The sequence below is a fragment of the Aedes albopictus genome, chromosome 2, assembly GCF_035046485.1.
Source record: "Aedes albopictus strain Foshan chromosome 2, AalbF5, whole genome shotgun sequence".
Taxonomy (NCBI): Eukaryota; Metazoa; Arthropoda; class Insecta; order Diptera; family Culicidae; genus Aedes; species Aedes albopictus.
In genome coordinates, this window is record NC_085137.1 from 438,914,058 (window position 1) to 438,935,086 (window position 21,029).

General features: G+C 38.1%; 1 protein-coding gene across 4 annotated transcripts in view; it reads right to left on the reverse strand.

Moving 5' to 3' along the window:
- Positions 1-21,029, reverse strand: part of LOC115254148 (PAN2-PAN3 deadenylation complex subunit PAN3) — a 111,415-nt gene that overhangs the window by 72,837 nt on the left and 17,549 nt on the right. For 2 of the 4 annotated variants that reach the window (XM_062853736.1, XM_062853737.1), the window contains exon 2: positions 12,193-13,221. The gene's annotated coding sequence lies outside the window, so the exon portion shown is untranslated. Of the gene's footprint in view, positions 1-12,192; positions 13,261-21,029 lie in introns of all 4 variants that reach the window. The other 2 variants (XM_029869802.2, XM_062853738.1) reach the window with 2 other exon arrangements.

The window sequence follows — 21,029 nt, forward strand, 5'->3', positions numbered from 1 at the left end:
AACCCTGAGAAGATTCCCCTTTAGAATCTGCACATAGGGTCTGGGACCATTTGGGCAGGAGCACCTATTTTGGGCACTTACTGCTATAACTCAGTCAATTTCAAAACAATTGACTTGAATTTTTGTACATAGCTAGATACTGCACCTTGCTGGTCGTTTTTCAAAAATCAAGTCAATGGGTTCAAAATCGACTGAGTTATAGCAGCAAGTGCCCAAAACAGGTGTTCCTGCCCAAATGGTCTCAGACCCTGTTTCTTTGCAGAGATACGCATGAAATTTTTCTGAACTTAGGGAACATGTCTCAAGGAATTCCATTGGAAAAATATGTCATAGATTACATAAAATAGTTCTACAGAACTTCCGTCAGGAATTGATTACCAATTTTCCTGAATAACAAGCCTTAGACAGTTCTGCAATTATTCTGTCAAGATTTAAATCATAAAAAAACAATGTATTATTTTTAGCAGATTGCTTCAGAAACGTTTGAAAATATGTAGCATTGTATAGTAGCATTTAATTTTCCAAAAATATAAAAAAAAAATGCAGAAGTTCCACCTGAAAATATTTCTCATGTTTCACATGTTTCATCGCAACAAATTCTGCTACGTAAATTGTTGCAAGAGATATGACCATACTAGCATAGCCTTGTAATAGCTTAAAATAAAGACTCAGAGAAAGATGGCCTTTGGACCGGCCAGATAGAGTAGAATCGAATGCAAAAATAAAAACAAATGATTTAGAGTGATATATGGGCTAGTAGAAGAAATTGTTGCTGTTTTTCGAGTTTTCGGAAAATCCCGGGAAATTTAGAAAAATATCACGGGACTCGGGATTTTTTAGATCCCGGGATTTTAGTCCCGGGAAATCCTGGGCAAGACCCTCTCATTACATGGTTACATGATACATGGAGAGACTTGTTAGAATCCCAAAATGGCCGCCATAATGACCGACTAAGGTACCTACTCACGATTTCAATCGCACAAATCTCTTCGTAAACAAAACCAGCGCACCTGATCTTCTTATTTTAAGCTTATTATCTACAAGTGAACAAGAACAGAATAAAAAAATGCACTGTTGTTTGTAATTTGCTTCTTCAGATTTGTGCATCTGAAATTCTGATACACAGAAAAAAAATATAATTAAAATTCAGCGAGAAATCATGCACATAAAGGGAATGCTAAAGTTGTTGCACTTTTACATGTGATACAATGTAAAATTACTTTTTGCAATTTCTCATCGTAATAGGCTGTTTTACCTCACGCAAATCTGACAGGAAAAGGCCTACTTTCCCACACCAAATTAGCAGTGCTGTAATGGTTCATTAAAGCACTGATTTGCGTTGCGTAATGAACCATTACAGCACTGTTTTCAGTTTCGATCAACTTCTTGGTGATTTCTGGACGCAGCTCTGAAAATGTGTGACAAATGCACAGTATAACCTGTTATGATCAGACTTTCTTAAACATGGCTATGAACATCAGTGTACAGTTTGATGAAAAACTTTGTGAAAAACTATCCTCAAGCGGTAATTTATGAAATAGCAAAAAACGTTGTACGCAACTCGGTGCAGAACTCGATTTTTCCAGCACTCGTCGTAATTATCCAACTCGGCAAGCCTCGTTGGATAAATGTACGACTCGTGCTGTAAAAATCTTCATTCTGCACCTTGTTGCGTAAACTACTATTACCATCGTGTAAATTTCCGCCAATCTATTAGCGGAAATTTACACGCACGTAACGTTATTTTACATCTCATGTAAATATGCACTAACTCTAGCATTCCCTTTATGTGCATGATTTTTCGCTGAATTTTACATGATTTTTTTTCTGTGTACACACTGCTTAAGCTCAAGACGTTTGTCCTTAACCCTAAAAGGGATACCTGGGGTCCATTGGACCCCAGGCGCCTTTCAGAGCTCGTCTTTGATGGAACACACTCAGCGAGGTGACGAAACTGAGGTCATAAAGGTATCCCTTTTAGGGTTAAGAATACTTTGAACTCCTTCTTACAAGGATAACGCAAAACAGTCTATTTTGAAGCAAAGTGTAAACACAATCGATCGCGAGTTTAACCCACTCGTTCAAGATCCATAAAGGAACCATAAAGAGCCACGATCTTTGAAAAAACGATCACAATGACCCGTTTCAACTTATATTGTCCTTCTCAACTCCAATGACTCACCATGCCATTTCATTGCCGTGCACGTGATGGAATCTGTAAATCTCTCAGCTAATATGTAATAGCATTTATGCAATCTCTAAAGCAAATCCTAATAACTGTAAACACTTTGTGTATTGCAAACGATCAGCTGAGCACAACTCGCATCAAATTCATCATCACTGACGAAACGTGATTGTTTCGGCGAATCGAATTTGGTGACACGCATCAGAGCAAACTTTCAATACAATAGTAGTGCTACTGAATATTCGACTAAATACCGAAACAACTAGTGCATGAATACAAGCTCTGTGGAATTTGAATTCATGCGGCCATCAAGAACGAAATCAAGACACACACCGTAAACGTTCTTCAAACCCTAATCGAGATCATCGAGCGAAACGTGCAAACGAGTGCGCCTTCCAACTGAACTGCAAACATAATCCTTCAGCGGCGAATGGAGTGCTGCTGATTTGCTAACATAAACAACCTGCAAGTAGATTAACCTTCTTCTACTTGACGGCTAATCTGAGTCTAACTATGAATGCTTGCAACGCAGGCAACAATAACCCGAATGCAATTGATCGTGTGAAAAAGGGCACCGCAGCTCGAATCATTAAACCGCGTCAGAACAATCACTTGCCGGTTGGTTTCATATCGACGATGGCGACGATGATGCAGTGAGTGAGTGCTGCACATGTTAACTGTGCAGTGCACTAGAAGTAGTGAAGTACTAGAAGAGTGTTTAAAAGCCAGTCAACACAAGTACGAAGCGCAGCTCAATATGCCCTTTACAAGGTACGATGCATGGAAATGTAAGCGAACTCTATAATGTTTTCCACATCGTGAGGTTTTTTGAATTAAAAACACATGAATGGAGGAAACGACATCGATTCATGCATGACCCAATTATTGCATCACGAGGAACTAGAATCTCACTTCATTTAGGATAGAATAAAGGTAAGGAAGGTGTTTCAGTTGCTGATTCTATAGCTATGTCAACCAATCTACAAATAATTATATCCTTGGCTTAATTTTTATTATTACAAGATGCCGTCAGTGTTCCAATAGCCGCCCATCGGCATAAACATGATGCGTATTATTGAAAATATTTTTTTTTTTTATTCTTAATCACTTAACCTAACTTACAGCTCTATTGTCCACTGGGGCACTACGTGAGCAATTTCAATTGACAGCTGCACTTACATTTTTGTACAGCGCCTAGATTCTATTCTACTTTATCGAACTGGTTGCCTTTCTGCTGCTTTCACTTTTTCTACTTTATACCTAGTAGAATGATGAGCACAAGGATGATGATGGATGGCCATTGTTCTTTTCCAGTCCGATTGGGGGTCCATTATGAGTAGCAGTTCGCCGATGTCCAGGTATCCGGGTCCGTTTGAGCCATGGGGCTCAGAAGAGGGTCAAGTGTCAGTTGCTCTCGGGGGAAAAGCAACTGACGAAAAATTGCAAGTGCCGGGGCTGGGAATCAAACCCATGACCATCCGCATATGAAGCGAACGTGTGACCAACTACGCCACGGGCCCCGGCATTTTTGAAAATAATATGATTCTTTTTATCCGAATTATTCTTCTGTCGAAAGCTGGCTTCTAGTCTTAAAATTTGCAAAGTAGCCCAGGATGGTGAAAAATTCGTGTACTTGGGCTCACTGGTGACCGCCGACAATGACACCAGCAGAGAAATTCTGAGACGCATTGTGACAGGAAATCGAGCCTAGACCCCGAAGAACTCTACGATTAGATAGAGTTTGCCGTTAACTATCTATAAAACGCTGATTAGACCATAGTCATCTATTGGCACAAAGCATGGACCCTACGCGCAGAGGACCAACGCGCCCTTGGAGTTTTCGAACGAAAGATGCCTTGTACCATCTACGGCGGAGTGCAGATGGAAGACGTGACTTAGAGAAGACGAATGAACCACGAGCTGCATCTGCTGCTGAGAAACCAACTATCGTCAACACCGCGAAAATCGGGAGGCTACGGTGGGCTGGTCACGTCATCAGAATGTCGGATAGCAACCCGACTAAAATGGTTCCCGAGAGTCATCCGACCGGTATAAGAAGACGTGGTGTGCAGCGAATTGAGAGATAAATTCGTAAAAAAAATACACTAAAAGAAGCCACAGAATTAGTAACGTCTATTCGTAACTTGTTCTATGGCGGCTTAGTTGGTTGAAGCGCCGGACTAGCGATACATGCAGTCCGGCGTGTTTTGCGTTGCGTTGCGTTGCGTTGTAACGGAGTAATTCGTAGATTGCATACTGAAAGTTGTCATGTTATAACTTTAGTACTCCTATTCTAATTGCTTATGGAATGCTATTTGGGAAGGAACAGCTATCCAATCAGAGGTTGAAGTAAAAAAGACATGAAAACTTCCATTGCCGGCCACGCCCATCTTCTCCGTTACGAGAATAGGAAAGGATGTGATGATATGACACCTACTTTACAAGAGGTCAGCGACTCACCGACACCCCCATAGGTGTCAAGGAGTTGGATATTTGGAAAGGGTTGATTGGGGATTCACTATAAGCGAGTGATGCGGCAAAATTCAGATTGTGTAAGTGTATTTGAGTGGATCATGTAGATGTGTTGATGTGAGTGTAAGTGATTTTTTTTACGTTGGGAGTGACATAGCTAAGAAACTTGTCACACCATGGGCCTTTTTGCTTCCGGGATGGGGCACAGGCATTTGCACCATGCGTCCTGGCTAACAAGCCTAGGCTTAAGCGCCATTGAACGCTCTCTGAAACGATAAGAAACACGTTATGTGGATGGGAAGGGATAATAGGGAAGGGATGATATCTATTTATCGAGATGCCAGCGACTCACCGACGCTCTCGTAAATAGAAAGGAAAAAGGATTTTGGAATTCAGTATGATTAAGTTATGCTGGAATTTGGATGTGATGTAAAGGGCGAAAACACAACAAATACGTTAATAAAATAGTTTACCTCTATCGCTGAAACAGAAAGTATTAGGAATAATTTTTCAAAACTTAAATAAATAATGCCCTTTTTATGGCGTAAATGTTCATTTGTGATAAATGTTCATTTGTGATAAAATGCCATTCAATGAATGATTGGAAACAGGCGAATTGAACCAAAAAAAATGCTTAGAAAACTTTGATTGGCTTAGCTGATTTTTTGAAAATTCACCCCCCCCCCCCCCCCCCGCCCCTCCTGTGGTGACCCATTCTCCGATTGTAGTAAGGGCTTGTCCATAACCTACGTAGACTCTTAGGGGGGACGGGGGGGTGGTGGTTCTGGCCAATGTCTACGCTCCATATAAATTTCGAAAATTTTGGGAGAGGGGGGGGTCTGAGATAATCCAGAGATAACGTAGTTTATGGACAGCGCCTAAATAACCCATTATACGAGAAAAAATAAAGAAAGCATGAAAAGATCACATTAGATTTTCAAGTAATTGGTTAGATCTCACCAAAAATTAGCGTTCAGACTTCACCGCACGCCTCATCCAGGTTCCACTAGCATTGCAAGGGCAGCAGAACAACCTAATTATCTTATCAGGAAACATGATATTGCTGCAGTCTGGATCTCCCGTCGGTAGTCCGGATAATCCGGCCTTTACGTCCATTGCGTACAGCTGAAGTGTGTGCTTCTAATTTTGATTCAATTTCTCACGAAACCCAGCATAGTTGCGTCCAAGGCTGAGTGATTGTAGCCAAGAATCCGTCGAATACTGATTTGACCATGATTGTTCTGGACAGACCTTATGATTAGAGTTTTGATGGCAGTTGCTTGAGGAATCGGTAATGTGAAATCTGAATAAACTTTTTGATTTTCCACGTTCCAGCACAATTTTCAGTAATTCACTTTGGAAAAAACAATCAAAAAGCAGGAGAAAAAATCATACATGCAGTTCGGCGTGTTTTATGTTTAAACTCCACAAAAATAAGTGGTACCGTGATCTGGGGGGAAGTTGATCACTTTCAATCTATTCTTTTGAATAAAATCAAGTACAATGTATATGACAACAAACAAATATTTTTAAAATATGTATCGAATGGACCTGTTTCATGTTCCGCAAACGAAATACTTAAAAACATTACTAAATTTTATAAAAAATGCTCAAATGGCCAAATTTGAAAACTTTCAATCCGGTGTGAAGTTGATCAACCAATGACATAACTTTCTAAGTATGAAAAATTATTGTACAAACAAAATTTATAGATGCTGAGTCTGAATAAGTTCTTCAAGTTCTGACAATTGGAGTATTTTGTATGTTAAAAATAAAACAAAGTTTAGTTTGTTACAGAATGACCCACACTAAACGCCTAAAGGTCGACAATTTCTGAAATCGTCTTACTTTGGCAAAAATTTGCTCTGTTGAAAATGCTTTGACATTCATGTGCACAACAGAACATGTGCTCGATGAACAAATTGATATTTGAATTATGAAAAGAAATCCACGTACTCCGGTGAGACTCGAACTCACGACTCCCAATTCCCTAGACGGGCGCTTATATTCCTTCAAGCTACGGAGTCACTCGACTATCTCCGTTGCCAGCAGGCCTAGAACTGAACTCGATTCCCATCAGAAGGAGGTTTGGTTTATGAAAAAAAGATAACCATGAGCGACTGTGAAATCGAGTTCAGTTATATGCCTGCTGGTGACGGAGATAGTCGAATGACTCCGGACTCCGTAGCTTGAAGGAATAGAAGCGCCCGTCTAGCGAATTGGGAGTCGTGAGTTCAAGTCTCACCGGAGTACGTGGATTTCTTTTCATAATTCAAATCTCAATTTGTTCATCGAGCACATGTTCTGTTGTGCACATGGATGTCAAAGCTTTTTCAACAGTGTAATTTCCCACATGGCTTGGTCAGCCAAAGCCAAATCAAAAAATTACACTTTTTAAAAATATGTTTTTTTTTTTCAAATAAATCTTATAGGGTATTGGTTCCCTTATTAAGCATGTGGCTCCCATTTTCATCCTACAAAAAACAAGGGATTGGAGAGCTGTTTGTTTTGCTTCTTATTTCTGTATTTTTTGTTAGAAGTGAGCACCCATGTAAACACAAAGAACGGAATCAATCGGTGCCGTAATCGCTTGTTTTCGAATAGGATGATAGGCACACATACCCTATGTTAACATCAGTTTTAAGGTTGAAGGATTCGTCATTGCCATCACCGTCATCATTGAAATTTCGAAAGCAGTTTTCTCGTTCAAAACACAAATGTTCGTTATAAAAATGTATTCACTGTATTCCATTCTTCATCTGGACTACAAAGAATACATTTTCATAACGAACATTTGTGTTTTGAACGAGAAAACTGCTTTCGAAATTTCAATGATGACGGTGATGGCCATGATGAATCCTTCAACCTTAACTCGAAGTTGTGTTCAATAAGCCTACCAAGAATAAATAAAAGGTGATTTTTTGGAAGGCAATCTTTTCACCGACTTTTAATACACATCCAAAAAGTCGATATTTGTTATGTAAAATCTTTCACAATTGCTATAAAAACCTTCAAAAATTCTTCAAATATATTAACACAATTGATTTACACCAAAAGTTTTTCCACTGAAACAGAATTGAGGCGTCCTCAGCGGTTGAAGGACGTGGATCCCATAGTGATCAACTTCACACCGCTGATCAACTACCCCTCAGATTACGGTAATTTCAATCACTCAATTTGACAGTTTAACGCATTTTGCCGTCAAGGCTTTAAGTTTTAACGAAAATGCAATATTCGTAAAATTGTTTGTTAGTTCAAGCTGACTGAAATTAGTAACTTGGAAGCTTAGTAAGTCGAGTGCTTACCGGTTTAGCGGGCTCGTTTAGAAGTTAACCATCAATGATAACTTTTATATAGCTGTGTAGTGTCGGTAGCGGTTGTCGCAGTTGGCTAAGAATAGCATTACGGATCACCAGTTCTGGGGGAAAAAGTTCACCAAACAGGGAAACCCAATCTAAGGTAAAGGGTCCACGATGAAATTGCCACACACAAAATTGATTCGCAAAATTCGATTTTTCATCCGATTGCCATCAAATTTTCAGGGATTGAAAAATAACTATTAAACTTCATTTTACTCGTATTTTATTAGCAGTCCATACGCAAATGCCCGCACCTTGGCCATAACCCCAGCCATAAGATTCTGCACAACCTGTGAATCAACCGTTTTTTGCATGTCTTTCTTCAGTTCCTCGACTGTCTTCACTACCTGCTGCTCCATAATCGCCCAGTACTTCTCGATGGGGCGGAGTTCCGGAGTGTTGGGAGGGTTGAACATTTTCGGCACGAAATTGACCTTATTGTCCGCATACCACTTCAGCACGTCCTTGGAGTAGTGGCATGAGGCCAAATCCGGCCAGAAGATTGTTGGGACGTTGGCCTTCAGGAGAGGAAGCAGCCGCTTCTGGAGGCACTCTTTCATGTACACCTGTCCGTTCATCGTGTCCTGGGTCACGAAAGGTGCACTCCGCTTCCCGCACGTGCAGTTGGCTTGCCAAACTAGGAATTTCTTCGCAAATTTGGACATCTTCGTAGTGCGGACATGCTCCGGAACGCTAAACTTATCCTTGGCCGTGAAAAACAGGCTGCCGGGGATCTGTTTGAAGTCGGCCTTCACATATGTTTCGTCGCCCATGATGCAGCATTCAACTTTCGTCAGCATGTTGAGGTACAACTTCCTGGCACGGGTTTTGGCGGACTTGTTCTGCTTCTCGTCGCGATGAAAAAAACATGCTTGGCAAATAAACTCCATTGCTGGTTTCCAATGATCGATTTAATTTTCAGCACCTGCCGAGACCATATAGCATAACGATGCAATTGCCGGTGTAATCCTCAAGGCTTAAATAGATCACCAATCCAGCGTACATTATCTGATTATCTATAGCTTACACTGGCGCGGTTTAGCACCATCGTCAATCCGAGGATCAAGGGATCGCATACCAATTTGGACGAAATCAGAAAAAAAAACTACGACAACAGTTAAGAAATTGCCCCAAGCCTCAGAAGTTCTACAGGAGATTGAGAAAAAAAAGTAAGAGAGAAAGGGAAGCCGTTAAATGGGCAGCAAAAGATATCTGTTTTTGCTTGTGGCAACCTAGGGGCAGGAAGGATAAGCATTTAATCAGCCGTATATTGGGCCAAAACCTGCGTTTTATTAGCACTTATGGCACATATACGACAGATAAGCATTTGACGACCTGCCGTAAAAGCGCATATAGTGGTGAATTAATGCCATTTTAACTGCTTATTGGTTACCTGGGTAGCACAGCAGCGGAGTTAAGAGGAATATGCTCGTATTTTATAGTTTCACTTGAAAAAGTATTTGCCTTTTACAAAAGTGAAATAACAGTGAAAAAGATTTTCTTTTTTATTTTAACTAGTGTGTCAAGTGAAAAAGTTCAACTAAAAGCTCAAAAAATGATAGAGAAATGATGAAACAAGTTAATGACTACCACTTTATCTTGTTGACTATTTTGTTTAAAAAAATTAAACACACTCTTTTAATGTGATAGTTTAGAGCAGGGCAACTGGTAAAAAAGTATTGACAATAATGCTAAACGTCCTTACTTAACGCATTAAATTTTTCAATTTTTGTTTTATAAATATCTTAATAAATTATTACATTCATCAACTTAAACTAGGTGTTTTATAGCAATCTTTAATACTTTAACCTTATTTTACGTCCACCCTTTCTTGGTCTAAAATTTTCTACCGAAAAAGCTATTATAAAGCTTAATACTTTTATATTTTTAACACTTTGCTTTCTTAGGAGATTTATCAAAAAATGTCAAATAGTCCAGTTTATTCATTGCTTGCACGGTAGGAATTATTCTTTATCAGCCATGGATGGACGAAAAAAAAAGGTTGAATTATACACTACCATCCAGATTTGGTAAAATAAACTATTTTCAATATTTAATCATAACATATTTCATTTCATTTTCTGTACCATCATCTGCGTGTAAGAAATACATTTTTATCTTATCCTACTTCAAGAGTATTCAGCCAAAAATATTGAGATTTAGAGATGGCGCAATGCCTCAAAGTTGAAATTTCGAGTAATAAAGGTGTTTTCACTTCAAGTGTCATAACTTTTTCCATTTTCAACCGATTTTCAACCTTTTTTATGAATTTCTCGCAAATGGACTTGTAGAACATTAAATTTTTCCAAAGTCACGCAATATATGAGTTTTTAAATATTTCTTTTTTGTTTCTTTTTTACAAAAAAATTGGATCCCGATAACTTTTAAGCGTGGTTTTGTAGATATTTCTGTTGCCTATCTTTGTCTTGAATCAACTATTCGTCAAAGTATTCGTTTTTATAATATTTTTCACCACTAAACACTGCGAAACATCGTTGCATTTATGTAAACGGCAGGCACCGGGCCCAGTGCGCAAAAGTGGCATGATTTACAAAACTGCAGATAACTTTTGATAGAAGAAAAAGACATCTCTATTTTTTTATATGTTATGTATAAATGCCTCAGCTTTCAATTGATGCAAAAATTTTGAAAATCGGTGGTTGCCCTCATGGTAAAAAAAAAATTTGGTATAAAAATCCAAGATGGCGGCCAAAATCAATATGGCCGACCCAACTTTTTATTATTGTAAATAGTAGCTCTATCTTTCCTCTTTTCAACAGCAATTCGTTTTGAGGTGGTTTTTGGAGAAACTTTCGAGTTATAACGGTTTAAGTGAGTCACCATTTGACCAAAATCCTGCAAAAATTGTTGTGGCTCTAACTAACGGGGGGTCCATCAATTTGAGTAACCAAATGCATTTTTCTTACTTTTTACCTAGAGCTTTCAGGAAATCGGCACCTTTAACATTTTTGAAGACAAGGTGTAAATAGTGGGCCGGTCTCAGCGAGAATTACCCAAGCTTAAAAAAATTAAAATTGTCAATTTACACAGTGCAATCAAAAGAACTTATTGAAAGAGCATAGAAAATTCCTAGGAATATGTTTTCATCAATAATTGAGATCAGGGCACTTTCAGAAGTCGTTTCATGTATTGGGCCATTTTATCCCATCAGTGCATTTTAAAACAAGTTCGCTCAAGTTCCCATCCCCTTATTATTTTTTTTTTCCGGCCAATAATAGTACAGATACTATTGACCATGCGTTTCCGTATTTAAGCAGTTCGCTAAAATTAACAGAAGCTCAAGGTAATGGACTACCAGCTTGGCGCGCGCCCACAGTTGATCAGCAGGAGTAAATCCATTTTATTTTGTATGGCGAAAAGCATCTAAACTCGAATTTCTAGAAATGACAAGCTTTTACCGCAAAAATATTTGGTAGGCACCAAACCGGTCATCATTGTGCACAACCACTACCAAATATTTTTTCGAATAATGTGTTCCACTTCGAGAAATACGCCTTTAGATGCTATTCGCCATACAATATTTTTGCGGTTTACTTTTAGCGATTTTTCGCGCATAGAAGCTAGCGCCACATCGGTCAATGCGGAGAGTAGGAAAACAGCCAAAGCATTTAATTCATTGTCGAAAGATAACACCCACAATTCACATACGTTCGTATAATTAATGCCGTATGAATATCTAAGCATTGCCATTGAACCGTTCAAACTTTTCAGCATACATCTAGGTTGAAAACATCAAGACCATTGGCCCAGGATCAACGAAATCGCAACAAGGTATGTGCAAAATGCGACATTGAACCGATGAATCAATCCATCAAGCTGAACGAGCCATGATCCCCGCAATTCTCGTCGCGGTCGACTTTCAACGCATTCACGAGAGAAACCAATAATCCTCTTTTCGGTACGCTTCGGACTGACTGCGGCCGCCGTTGATGTGCAGAGTAGCTCAAGTACAACCGTGTAACCGTAAGTACCACTGAATGATTCATTTTGGGGGATCATGGCTTTGCGTAAAGTGGGGTACGACAACCAGCGTCGTCGTCGTCGTAACTAAAGTAAGACGGTTTCTATACCTCCCCGTTACGAGCGGATCGGATTGTACCCGAACTGCTCTGCTACTACAGCTGTGTGGGAATAAAACAAGGTCAATGTACATACCTGAATTTCTTTCTTTCTTCGTGTGCACACACACGTTACGGGATCAATCCTGAGCCGGCGACGAGACGAGCTGCCGGGCAGTACCAGGTGGCAATAAGCAATACCCTTGCCAGTGTCTCTTTCCCTGGCGGCCTTAGGCGGTACTGTAGCTGCTGTTCCAGATCGACGCTTTATGGCGATAGTTGCACCGCTTCTTCCCTGCCACCACCAGCACCTCCGCCACCTGCTGCAATAGCTCTGGTTCGAGCCGGCTGCTTTCGTCGCCAGTTTGGCCAACCGCGCGCGAACAGCCACCCTCTTTCTCTCTCACTCTTCTTACACAAGCGCGCGCGCACTCAACTCACCCCCCACGGTCCGTCTGGTCACGATCGACTGTTGTGTATTGGCTTTCTAGCAGCAGCGCGATCACCTAGCTAGGCGCAAACGATCACTCGCCTTTCAACTTTTCTTCCTTCAACCACACGCGAACGAACGAACGAGCACAGCTGAGCCAGATTTGGCCAAATCGATATCGCGGCGTTGTGTATTTTGACTCTTAATCCCAACAAGACGCGCGGTTTCTTCGCGGTTCGCCAGTTTCTTCTTAGATGACTCACTTTTCAGTCCACCACCGTTTTCACCAGTTGCTTCTTCTTCTTAGTAGCGATCTGCAGCACTTTCATCACCATTGGTAGCATGGCCGTTGAAGCTGTTGGAACCATTGCTTGGGGATCGCTCAACCACACTATCTCATACGATCGTCATCGTGTTGTCGTTGGCACCATCATCATGATTGCCGCCATGTGATCAACAACAACATCATCATCATCACTATCACACTATCATCATCATCATCAACATTCGCAATCGACGGAACAGCAACAGCGCGAAACGAACGAAATCATATGATCGTTGTTTTGTCTCCTCTTCTTTTGGGCTTCCTGGTTTGTTCTTCCTTTCGTTGTCCGTCGTCGCACACACGCGCAAGTCTTCAGTCGCGTTTTCAGTTACGTTTTCTGCCGCACACGCGATCACCTTTCCCTTTAGCTGCTGTGGGTAGTGGACACAACGAAATACGATGGGTGAGTGCTAGGGTGAACCAGATCGGAGGGTGCACGATATTCAGTTTTTTTTTGCGTTTTATATTGAACCTCTTATATTGTCATGTAACCTATTTTACTACCGCCACAGTTTTTCGGTTAACTTGCATCTTAATGAGCTGTTTTACGTCGTGGGGCACGAAATTACAATCGGGTGTCTTATAAGCCGTTGTTACCTACTATGCCCGAACTCGTGGAAAATTTTCAAAAGAATATTTTGGAAAAGATTATCTCATAAAATTTTTGGAATGCACTTTTTTTTTGTTTTTGAGTTATGGACAATTATATTGAAAAATATCCATATAATATAGGCTAACTTGGTCATTTTTCACAAATTTGGTCATAACTCAGGAACGAAAAAAAAGTGCATTCCAAAAACTTCAGTGATCAAAGCTAATGAAATGAAATTCTCAAAAATATTTTTTTGAAAATTTTCCGCGATTTCAGGCATAGTTTAACCGGCTTTTCCTGAAGAATTTACTCAACGGTGTAAAATTTTGTGAAAAACTTTTTTCACTTCATATTTTTTTTTTATTCCTGAGACAATTTGCTTTCGTTTTCATTAAAAAATTTTGTTTCTACGATGCTTCGTACTTGAGCTATGATTTTTCAAAGAAAAGGCTTGTATGGCACATTTGCAAATTTTCCAGCAAAATTGACCATAACTTAGATACGAAAAAAAAGTGCATTCCAAAAATTTCAGCGATTAAAGCTATTAAAATAACCTCCTTAAAAATATTTTTGAAAATTTTCCACGAGTTCGGGCATAGTTGTTTTTCCGGTTTTTCTTTACGAATTTTATCAACTGTGGAAATTTTGTGGAATACTTCATTTACTGCATATTTTTTTTTTAATCCTGAGAAAATTTGCTTTCATTTTCTAAATTAAACTATGTTTCTACGATGCTTCGATTTTTCAAAGTAAGCAGTGACATGGGAAAACAAAAAAAATCCAGCTGAGTTTTCCGGGAAAATAGGCGACTCTGATTTTTTCTTTTTTTTTTTGTTCATATTTCCATGAGCCTTACCTGTGGAAACAGTTTCATGATAATATGAGACCCTTCGGCCCAAATCCGTACGGTAATAAAAAAAATCCCCTGCTAGATGTCGTTAAAACTGATAAGGGGAAATTTCATTCAACAAAAATCTATCTAAGGTAAACAACAGTAAAAATTACTATTTGTTACTCAAATTGTGTCTTTAAATTAACACCAGTATCAAAACAGTGAACTACATAATAATTATAAGCTTAACACAAATTGGAAGTCTAAGAAATTGCTAATCTTTTTAATCTTTTTAGTTAACTTTAAACCTCTTAATATCTGAAGAGATTTAAAATTAAAAACAAATCCTGGAGAAATCCCAATTTTTTAATGAACTAGAGGTACGCATGAAGAAATACCCGTCGGAATTTCTGATGAAATCTGAGAGTAAATTCCTGCTGGAGTTTCAGCAAGAATGTCTTACAGCCATTCTATAATAATCCTTATAAGAATCTCTGAAAAAATCTGTAGAAAAATTTCCAAATGAATCCTTGGAGGATTTTCTAAGATTTTTTTTTTTTTTTGAAATCCTAGGAGCAATTTCTGGAAGAGAAATGTCTTGATGGAATATCTAAAGGAATGTGAATAAATCTTGGAAATTTCCCTAATAATGTCTTGTAGAATTTCTACAGCAATCCTTGGAGAAAATCCGTTAGGAAAGCTTCTGAGAAAAAAATGAAGACGATCTAAATTTCTGACACTCAATGCATCCGTGAATCATTTTCTAAAAAAACAATCCTTGCAGTATTTTTGAGAAAGTCCATAGAAAGTTTTCGAGATGAATGCTTTGGAAAATTTCTGGAGGAATCTATATTCAAAAACCCTAATTTATCCACCTAGCGGTGATGGCGCCTTTCTCATGCCTTCGAAAACACATTTCAACACAACTCAAGTGACATGTTGATCAGTTGATCAATATCACACTTTCATACGTTTAACAGAAATCTATTTCATGGCATCAGAGATCATATCGTTAATCTGGCTTTTGATTTTTGAGCCTTAAACTCTTGAAACACAGACGCAATCGTGAATTTTGAGCCGCCATTTGAGATTTAAGTCCGGCAGCATGGAAATTCTGGTGACCATTTTTGGACTGGATTTTTGGACTGAATTTTGAGACGCCATCTTGGATATTCTGGTTGCTATTTTTGAACTCTGGTTGTCTGTCTCATACCAAATATGCCCATGTTGAATGGTTTCAGAGCCCAAACCTCCATTATACAGCTGCCAGCTTAAAGTTTATGCCACCATCTTGAATTTTTAGACGCCATTTTGGATATTTGCGTCACCATCTTGGGTATTTTAATCGTCATTATTGGACTTCAGACATCTTTCCAATACCAAATATACAGCCGCCATCTTGAAAGTTGCACCGCCATCTTTGATTTTAGGCCGCCATTTTGTATATTCTGGTCGCCATTTCTGGAGTCCAGACTTCTTCCTCATACCAAATATACCCCTATTGCATGGTTTCAGATCCCAAAACTCTATTAAACAGTCGCAATCTTGAATTTGGAGCCACCTCTCTCTCTCTCTTCTTGGCGTAACGTCCTCATTGGGACAATGCCTGCTTCTCAGCTTAGTGTTCTATGAGCACTTCCACAGTTATTAACTGAGAGCTTCCTCTGCCAATGACCATTTTGCATGCGTATATCGTGTGGCAGGCACGAAGATACTCTATGCCCAAGGAAGTCAAGGAAATTTCCTTTACGAAAAGATCCTGGACCGACCGGGAATTGAACCCGTCACCCTCAGCATGGTCATGCTGAATACCCGTGCGGTTACCGCCTCGGCTATATGGGCCCAATTTGGAGCCACCATCTTGAATATTAGGCTGCTATCTTGAATTTTCGATTAGGCCGACATCGTGGAATTTCTGGTCTCCAGTGCTCATTTTCGCAAAAAATTCGTCATCCATGCTAAAGTTTACAGAAATCGCTGCAGTTTGATGTGTCGCATTATGGAGCTTGGTTCAGTTTTATTAACGGCCAGTTCCACCGGTGCTAGTCCGGATCACTGAAATGGTCATAACTCCGGAACGCCTCGACCGATCCGGACCATTTTTAATTGCAAACAAAGTGCCTTAAAATGGGTTAATTTGTTTGCGCACAGACGTACATACATACACACATACAGACATCATCTGAATTCGTCGTACTGAGTTGATTGGTATATGTGACTTGACCTTCCGAGCCTTCTATCGAAAATTTGTTTTTTGAGTGAACATATAGCCTTTCAGTACACTTCGGTGTACGAGAAAGGTAAAAACATCCGAAGAAATTCGTAGATAAAATTCTGGAAAAATCTATGGAGGATTTTTTGAAAGGAATTCTTAAAGTATTTTCTAAAAGAATCCATGCAAAATTTTTGGAAGCTGTCCATGCAGGACTGTTTTAAGAAGTTCAGAAATTTTCTGGAGGACATTCTAAAGTCTAAAGGAATCCCTAGAATATTTTGCGCAGGAATTTCTAGTTGAATTTCTTTAGGTTGTCCTGGAAGATATTTTAGGGTAAACCTTCGAGGAGTTTCAAAGGAGGTGGAGGAGGAGGAGGAGAATTTCTTTAAGAACCCCTGAGAGATTTTTTCAGGAATTCGTGAAAGTTTTTTGAAATGAATCCTAGGATGGATTTCAGCAAGGGTCAATGAAAAATCTGTGGATGTTTTTTTTAAGTAATCCCTGGACAATCTGGAAGTATTTCTGAAGAAATTATTAGTTGAATCTGTGTGTATATAAAAAGCAGTGGCATACGTGGGACAGCGCATAATTCGCAAACGGAACGTTAGATTTGGGCCGTATTGGTTTTGTTCTGGTAGTTTTCACCCAAGGAAGGTTTATGAGGTAAAAAATAGAGAATTTAAGAACTTTTTTCATGCAATTTGCGTACGGGGACTTGGTCTTGAAACGTCAAAAAATGCAGTAGGCAAGACAAAGTTTGCCGGAGTCAGCTCGTTTATAATAAAAACCATGGGAGAATCCCTCAGAAAAATTGTGAAGGAACCCATGAGGCTGTTTTTATAAGAATCCCTGCAGAAAATTCCCGAATGGGTTTCATGATGTTTTTAAGAATCTCAGGAGGAATTTCTAAAGAAAAACATAAATCATCCCTGAAGCAAATCCCGGAGTAAGTTTTTAAATAAATCCGTTGATTAAGTAATGGAGAAGATAGTTTGAGAAAAGGCATTAAAGAATTTCCGAAGGATTTTACAGAGAATACAAATCTAAAGAAGTCCCGAAAATAGGGTAAATCTCTTAAAGATATTCCGAAGAAATCCCTTGAGAAATTTCTGCAGAAACTCATACACAACTATATGTTAAAACTTCTGAAGGAATCCCTAATGAAATTTAAATTGCAACTTGCTGTGGGAATTTCTGGTGAAATCCTCGGAAGAATATTCAAAGTAACCCCAGTAAAATTTTATTTTGATGAAGTTTTAAAACATTTTCTGAAAACTCTGGAATAGTTTCTAAAGGCATTGCTAAAAGTTGCATTGGAGAAATCTCTGGAGAATTTTTGAATAAATGTTTAAAGAAATTTTTGAAGAAATCTCTGAACGTTTTTCGAAAGAATCTCTGGAGGAATTTCTGCTCATTCTGATGGATATTTTGTTTGGAGGGATTTCAGAGAAGAATCATGCAAGATGCTTTCAAAGAATTCTTTGTGGAATTGGTAGATAGGAGGAATAGAAGGAATTTCTAAACAAATCCCCCGAATAAAATTTCCGCATAGACGCAAGAAAAATTTTTGGAAAGAATCCGTGAGAGATTTTTTGGATAATAGGACAAATTTCTTAAAGTTTTTTTTTAAGATTTTTTAAAAGAATTTCTAAAAAAAATTGTTATTTTTTCTTAAAAAAAATCTGCAATGGATACTTCAAACCAATACCTAGACAATTTCTTTATAAATATACCAATAAATTACTTATTCTGGAATGATTTGTAAAACATCAATTTATGACAGGTTTTGTATCACGTATGTGACTGCATTTTCATATGCATAGATTTGTTAAGCACATATGATTCGTTTTGAATTAACAAACTCCATCGGCAATTCCTTTGACTCACTTTCGGAAATTTATTTGAGAATTTCTTTGGTAATTGCTAAGGATGCTTCTTCAGCAATTTCTTTGGGAATTTATTTGGCAATTTTTCTTAAATTTCACATAAAAACTCTTCGATGAGTTTTATTGAGAGTTTCGTTGTCAGTCGTTTTTTTTTAATACTTCAGATTTTTTCGGCACTCTCCAACAATTTCTTTGAGTATTTTCAGCAATGCCTATGAAACTTCATTCAACAATGATTCGGAGAATGTTCTCGCAATTATTTTTGAAAATATCTTAGGATATTCATTCTGCATTTTTTTCGGAATTTTCTTTAGTTGCTATTTTAAATTCTTCCGGCAATTCCTTAGAGGAAGCTTTCGGCAATTCTTTTACGAATTATTTCTTGATGCCTATGATAAATCTGAATAATTTCTTCGATATTTTTTCAGCCATGATTTTAAGAAGTCTTGTAACAGTTTCTTTTGAAAAGCCTTCGGCAACTCAGCCGCAACATGCTTCAAAAATTCCTTCAGCAATTTCATCAGCAATTTATTTGAAAAAATCAGGTCTATTCAGGTTCGTCGGTTATTACTTTTGGAGCTTATTGAGAGTTTTTTTTAAACATTCTTTCAACAAATCTTTGAGAGATTTCTTTTGGGAATTCGTTTGAAAAAATCTTCGGCAATTCTTCCACTACTCTTTTGGTGATGTCTTCAGAAATTGTAATGATAGTTTCTTCGACACAATCCCGTTGGCAGTAGTTATTTATTGGTTGATTCCTCGATCAATTCTTCAAAAATTCGAAACTCCTTTGGCATATTTTTTGAGAATTACTTCAAAAATTTCTTTATGAATATTACTATAAATATTAATGGAAATTTGTCCAGTAATTCCTTTTATAATTTCTCAGAACGTTTTTCAGGATTTCACCAGGGTTCCTTTCAAATATCCCGTAGTGAATTCCAGAGCTAATTATTTGGGCAAATTTAATTGTAGAATTTTTCGGTTTATTTTATATCATTATTTCTTTGCAAATTACTTCAGCATGTCCAATTGGGAATTTGAAGGAAACCACAAAGAAAAGGATTCGCAGTATTTACCGAAGGAGTATTCTGAAAAAATATTAAACCTTAGGAATTTCCAGAGAAACTACGTGAAAGCTTGCTATGAAATTTTCGAATAAAATTTAAATGTGATTGTTTGATTTTTTTTTTCAAAGAAAATGCCCAAGGAATTCATTAAGTATAACATCAATCCAAGGACCAGCAAGTGAATCGATGATCCAAAATATACAGCTTCAAAACATTATATGGTTCTATTGTATAGTAGTCCTAAACTTGTTATTGTTCAATAAAAATATACTCTAACTCTAGGAGTTGCCTGGAGATTTTGTCTGAAATGTCACCAATATTTTTATCAAAAAACTCTGTACTTGTCCGATTTTTGGGTTAAATTTTTTATCCGGAATTAATGCAGGAACACTTTTTATGAGTTCGGCAAGAATTGCTCCCAATATACCATCAGGAATGCATTTAAAATGTCCACCAGTTTATTTTTCAGATTTTTCCTGAAATTCCTCAAAAAACGTTCCCCGAAAATCTTCAACAGATTCCTCCCAGGTGTTTCTTCAGACATTCTACCAGTCAAATTCATTTCCTGCAGAAATTCCAACAAAGATTCAATAAAGATTCTTCCAGCATTTTTTTCCAGTAGTTCTCAAGATATTCTTGTAAAGAATTTTTCAGATATTCCTCAAAGTATTCATCCAAAAGTTTCTTTAGTGATTTGTTCAGAAATTCAGTTTTTTTGCTTTTTGAAGTTTGTAATGGAGTTTTATGAAGGGATCTTCAAATATTTTTTTGTACATTGCTACGGGGATGCACTCAGGAATTCCTCTGGGGATTCTCTCAGGCAGAAAATTTTCAAAACATTCTTCCAGAAATTCCTCCAGAAGATTTCCTAGAAGTTCCTTAGATATCCATCCACAGATGGCATCATAGACATCGCTTGGGATTTATTGAGACCTCTCTTTATGGAATCTTTCAGATTTGTAGAGGGGCTTTTCAGGAATCATTTAAGGCATCGCTTGAGGAAATCATTGAGAAAACATTTCAGAATCTCCAAAATTTTAGGAAATTCATCTTTCGAATAACTGCAAAGCATTCTCCAGTTCCCCTAAATTTCCTTTGAGTTTTCTTCGAAACATTCAATTCCCTTGGGAATAAGTTTTATTAATTCCTTCAAAAAATCTTCAAGATTTTTTGGGGTTTCTCCAAAAATTCTACTAAGGATAATTTGAGAAATTACTCCACGTTTTTTTTCACTAACACTTTTTTTGAAATTTTGAAACAAATTATTTTTAGATTTCCACCAGAAAGATCTGCAGGAGTTGTTACGATGTGTGCTTCAGCGTATCTTCTAGGAATCCCTTCGGATGTTTCAGAAATTGATTCATGAGCTCTGCGAGTTCCTTCGTATGTGACTTCTGCACCGATTCCTGCACGGAGATTTTTTAAGAGTTCTTTTCAGATTTTTTTTTTCATAGCTCTACTTCATTAATTCCTCGAGGGCTTTCTTTTGGCATTTTCTCAAAACTTCCGCCAGAATTCCATCACAACCATCGAGAGTTATTCCTCCAAGAACTACTCCGCAGATCATTTCAAAAACGGCTTCAA